Raw genomic sequence first — 6,060 nt, 5'->3', positions numbered from 1 at the left:
GCTGCATTTTCTCTCCCATCTCGAATGTTTGCTGCTCAAACATTTCTCGGAGGTCAACAAACTGAGCCCTGCCAACTTTTTGTTTTCTAAACTTTCACTCCTTGCATCCATTTTCAATATAGCATCCCTTTCTAAGCAATGTAGCTGGGAGGAGGGCAAGGATGGTGCTTGGAGGTGGGGGCAATGCCTGTCCCCCCCCCCCCCCAAAAAGGTGCTGCCAATAGCCAGTTTCTTGCAACAAGGCCACCTGGGGAAAGGTTGAAGGCCAAGTGGAGCTTCTCTGTCCTTTTGTTATCTCCTACAATAATCCAAACTCAGAGCAGCAGCCCAGAGTCCCTGAGCCAAGCACAAAGTGGGAACTTAGCCTGTCCCAGCCACTCTCTCCTTGTTCCTAGGGCCAAGAGGCCTGACAGAATTCCTCTGCATCAACAGAGGTTTTGTTTTCGTGGGAGGTGGCGCATGAAGGTCTTGCCACAAGGCCCTGATGCCTAGCAGTGGCTTTCCTGTCTATGGGGCAGTGAGGCCACATTCAGGTTGAGTCTGAAGGTTCAGCATTTTGGAAAAAATTCTATTTGACTTTTCCATTAAAGTTATTCCTGGTGGCGTGGGGAGCCTCGTTGCAAACATTTTGGATGTGGAGGAAGACTTTCCTCTTGGCAGTCCCCCCAAACCCTGTCCCTTGCCCAAGATGAGAGCCCTCAAAATGCAGGCAGCAGCTTTGATTTTTATCAGCTGTGTCCACACTGCAGAAATAATCCGGGTTGACACCACTTTTTGCTGTGGAATTGTGGGCATTGTAGTTGGTGGTGGCACCCGAGCGGAGCTACCCTGAATTCTGTAGAGTGGAGCCTTGTCAGTTAAAGTGGCGTCACAAACCGGATTAATTCTGCAGTGCTAGTGCAGCCATTGGCAAAGCAGTCACTGGTTTCATCTAAGCGTCTGGGCCTTGACACTCCAAGAATAGGGATAGGTCTTAGAAAGTTCAGGCTAAAACCCAAAGTGGCTACTCTAACAGGCCATTCTTTCTTTTTAAAGGAAAACTCTGTTCTTGCTTTTCTGCTCCAAAGAAGCCTCCAAGGAGACCAGCTGGATCCAGGAACATAATATTGCCATTGAAACCCAGCAGAGCAGATAACAACCAAGGGATGGAGAGAGAAATGAAGGCCGTTGGGAAGCAAAAGGAGGGGTGGAAAGGAAAAGGGATGGCAAAGGTCTCATCTGCACAGCCAGGCAGAAGTGGTGGCCAGGCCACTCTCTTTGCAAGGAGTCACTCTGGGTCATCCCTGAAGCCTTTGGTAGATGTTTGCAAACACAGCTCTCCCCGTCTGCAAGTGACATGGCAGCAGGGAAAACCTTTGTGATCCCTCAGGCGATGGAGAGGGTCACGGCACAGGAGCCATGTCACAGCCAGAGGCCTGGACTCTGGACTTACCACCATCCCCGAAGCCGCGTGCCGACACCCCGGAGGGAAATTTTAATCACTCTTCTCCGGCGATAAGCGCCTAAAATGCAGATATGGGACTCTGGGAGCAAACTTTGACCTTTGCAGGTCACCAGCACTGGAATGGGCCGCAGTTCGACCAAGCATCCCTTCTCTCCGGGAAGGAGAAGAAAAATGGATGCTCCAGGCTAGAGGCAGGAGCCAAGGGTAGACCCGTGCAACCCCTCTGATGTTGTTGGACTACAACTCCCACCATCCATGGCTATACTAAGTAAGCCCACTGGGAATTGTGATCCAATAGCATCCCATCCCTGCTCTAGCAGTTTCCCGGGGATTTTTGTATAAATGCCTGGGAGCCTTTCCGCCTTGCACAATTATAGGATTGGATTCCACTTATACTGCCCTGGCCCCGTTCTGGGATTTGTAGCTTCCTGAGGTGCTCCAAAGAGCACTGTTATTCAAGAATGTCTGCAGTGCTTCTCAGCATTTGTTCATTCTGAAGTTGTGGACTTCAACTCCCCAGTCACAATGCCTAGTGGTTAGGAATTCTGGGAGCTAAAGTCCCCAAACATTGGGAGGGCCAAAGGTGGAGAACCACTGGACTGGAGCTCTCTTAACAGAGAACAATACGAATCTTACCAAACTAGACATCCCAAGGTCCCATAGGGAAGAGTCATAACAGAGTGGCATATTTGAACGGATGTCGTATTGACAATGGCGCAAGCTTGTTTTCTTCTCCAGAGAGCCATGGGTTCATGCAACAGGAGAAGAGATTCCACCTCAACATTAGGAAGAACCTTCAGAGGGTAAGAACTATTGGACAGTGGAAGTCAATCTGCTTCAGCCTCGGTTGCCAGTTTGAGAACTAACTGGAACCACCTACAGGATTGGGCACAGTTGGCACTTACAGTCCAACAGCTTACCAAAGGGTTTATGTTTTCCACCTGTGAGTGATGGGTTACGTCATGTCCACAAGGAAGCATTTCTGTCCCAGCTGGGTGCCCAGTGTCAGAAGTGGGTTGCAAAACCATTGCCAGGACCTCTCCCCCTTGGGACTCAAAGAGGTGCCAGGATGCGTCAGTCCCCCCCTTCAGTTTATCTCTCATCTCACCCGCAGGTCAGCCTGGCATGCTGCCACTCCAGCATTTATCGGAGGTCAACAGGCTGAGGCTTGCCAAATGTTTGCTTTCTAAACCCTCACTCCCGTAGACTTTTTGTCCTAAAACAGGGATGAGGATCGCGCTTCTCATCAGTTTTTAACCGATTGTATGTCCAGCGCTGTGTATATGTACAGCCCTCCAGGTGGTTTGAACTTCAGCTCTCAACTAATCTCTGCAAGGGGAGAGAAAAATCATAGACAAGAAAGCTGCTTTTGTGTTCTCCAGAGAAGCCGTCGAGAGTCGCACACGTGAGATCAATATCATCCAGCTTAATTCTTCTGGTAGGCATGGCCCACCGAAAGCCCACATCAAATACTCAGAATAGTTCTCCACAGCCACTCGAAGCACTCCATTTGGGCTTAAGAAGGGAATTTTGGCAAAGAATTCTGCAAATACTTGTCCCTGTGTGAAGAAACCTTGCAAGGTTTTTGAGGACAGGAGGACGTTCTAGTTGTACTGCTCCTCCAGCTACTTTGGCATTTCGAACTCAGTTTGCAGCATCTGAAGGAAACTGAGAACAAAGGAGGGAAGTGGGAGGAGGAAAGAGAAACCAGGACATTTGGCAAGCAGCTGAAAATGTGGGCCAGCTGAGGATGGATCGGGACTGTCACGTCTGAATCGGGCCACAGAGATTTGTGGCGTGTGAGTCGGCTGGCACAAAGCAATATGGGGCTGTGAGTCTGGTGGCACAGAAAGAGAAACTGGGTGTATGAGTTGGCTAGAAGAGATTTGGAGTCACAATTTGGCTGGCAAAGAGACACAGACTGGGTGCGTCTGCTGTCTGGAAGAAATATTTGGGCGCATGAATTGACAACCAGAGATAGCGAGAGGCTGGGGCATGTTTTGATTGGCAGGCAGAGAGAAAAAAGGAATCTGGGGGTTGAGTTAGTTTGTAGTGCACAGAAAATGGGTGAGCCAGCTGGCAGAAAGACCGGGAAAGGGGAACTCACCGGCACACAAAAAAGATGTAGGCGTGAGTTGGCTGGCGCACACAGAAATGAGTGTGTGTGTTTGCTGGCACACGCAGAGAGATTGGGATGTGTAAAGTGGCTGGCAGAGAGAGGGGGGGCTTGTGTGGGTGGGTTGGCTGGCACAGAGAAGCAGTGCCCTATGTGTATCAGATTTGCCCAGCGTGCATCAAAAGTGTCCAGTGTGCATCAGACTTGCCCAAGGTGCATTGAAACCCTCTTGTTGGTGCCCTGAAATACATCTTCACAATTTACTAGCAGGGTTGGGTTTGGGTTTTTGGAACCTGGGCCACCTTGCAAAGGGTTTGTAAAGTTACCCAGCGCACACCGTGATGCAGCATGCCAGCCATTGCACCTTGTGAAAAGAAACAAACGGGAGCGCATGGATGTGGAAAGCACTCTTGCCTTCTGATTCCATGGGAGATTTTCAAAGTTGCGGGTGGCTCTGCCGGGGGAGAGTGCCCTTATCTCCCGGCCACTGAGTGTCTGAATGTCACCTGAGGTTTTCACAGCCATCTCCAGCCAACACAGTTCACTCCTAGACAGATTCCTTTATCAGTGGCTTATCTCCCTGAGCGCCACATCACCAAGCCATTGAACACAGAGCAACTTTCCCTGGGCTCAGGAAGGGAGGAAAGAATCTGCTTGAGCACAATAAAAACAAAGACGCATGGAAATAAACCATCTTCCCGAGGTAGATGCCCTGCAGTCTCTCTTTGGGTAGCCTTTGCCCCAGTTCGACCAAGAGATGCAGGAGCTGGCTGATGGGGTTGAGGGCTGAACATCTCGGCTGCCCATCCTAAACCCTGGACCACCTTCACTCCTGTGCCCCTCAAACTAAGAGGCTGTCCTTAGTGACCTGGACCTCATCCCAGCCAGATGGATGGACCAGAAAGGCCTTCTTTCTCCTCCTCTCCAGCAGTGCCAAGGGGGCCAGGGCAGTCTGCCTCATACCTCCCTTCTCGGCGCTGCCAGGTTCTGAAGTGGGCATGGGCGTGCCGTTTCCCGAGCATCACACCTCGGATGATGTGGCTGAGTCACAGGTGCTTGGAAACAGGACAGACTGGGGGAAAGGCAACCAGATCCAGAGGCCTCAAGCTGGGCCCCAGATGGAGGCAGCAGCTGCTCTGGGACCAGGAGAGTGGCTTGGGGCTCTCTTGCCATGGAGTGCCCACCTGCTGTATTGCAGGAACATCCCCCAAGATTTCTCTTCTTCCTCCTCTTTAACAGTGAGGGAACCGAAGGGTCGGAGAAAAAACCTCCCCTTTCAGAGCTGTAGGACTGTGGCAGGAACTCCAAGAGTCATCTAGTCTGACCCACCCCTGTGTACCCAGGTGCTGTTCGGCTCAATTTCAAAAGCAACTCCAAGGAATCCTTGCTTAAGAAAGCCCTATGCGAAGTTCATGGGGTCAGCCAAAGCCGACAGGTGACTTGAAGGCACAGGCAATATGGCACAGTAGTTTTTTGTGGGTTTTTCAATCTATGCAGCCATGTACTACAAGACTTTCTTCCTGATGTTTCGCCAGCATGTGTGGCTGGCATCTTCTAGATAAGAGATAAGCACTCTGTTCTCTTGTTTCCTGGCTGAAATCAAGCCTGCTTTAAAGTCCTTTGAGAGCAGCCTGTTTTATAGGGCCAAGAATGTTTCAAGGATGTGTTTGCACACACAACGCACACCTTCCACCTCATTCCCCCAGCTGTCAATCATCTGTCAGGCCATGCTGCTCGGAGCCGTGGGATTGGCTCCTACAGGAAGCAAGAGGCTTTGCTGGGCGGGCCAAGGTGGCATTTCTTGGCTTGGGAGGAAAGAGCAAAGCCTCCCTGGGCAGAGGAAGTCTACCCCTTTGCCTTCTTTCAGAGGAGGCTCCAAAGGCTTGGGAACCAAGGGGCAGGGCACTTTCCTTCCAAGATGCCACCAACTGTCATGGCCCAAAGCCTGCCCTAGACATGGAGAAGGATGCTGGGAGCTGCAGTCGAACCAAGTCGCTTTCCCCAGCTGTGAGCGCCGTGCAGGAGTTGCTCTCCCCCAAACAATTACTTTGCAATCCATAGCGAGGAGGAGAGGGCCAGTGAGGCCTAGTGGTGGTTGGTCTACAGCTCTTGGTTCGAATCCCGGCTCAGCTATATAAACCCACTGTGTTGTCCTTGGGAAAAGTCACACACTCTCAGCCTCGACCCTGGGGTTTTCTTGGCCCGATTTGTTCAGAAGAGGTTTGCCATTGCAAACTTTACAGCGATCGATAAATTATTATTATTATTATTATTGAGGAGGAGGAGGGTGCTGGGAGCTGCGATTCCAAAAAACAAGAGTCACTTTGCCCCCCCCACGCTGGCAAAATACATAAATAAATAATAATGATTAATAATAATAATAATAATAATAACTTTTTTAATCACAGCTCCCAGAACCCTCGTCCTCATTATTATTATTATTATTATTATTATTATTATTATTGCAGTATTGATTGATTGATTGATGTATAGAGCGCTG

Source organism: Sceloporus undulatus, chromosome 10 (assembly GCF_019175285.1).
Source record: "Sceloporus undulatus isolate JIND9_A2432 ecotype Alabama chromosome 10, SceUnd_v1.1, whole genome shotgun sequence".
Classification (NCBI taxonomy): Eukaryota; Metazoa; Chordata; class Lepidosauria; order Squamata; family Phrynosomatidae; genus Sceloporus; species Sceloporus undulatus.
Note: the sequence above shows the minus strand (reverse complement) of the source record.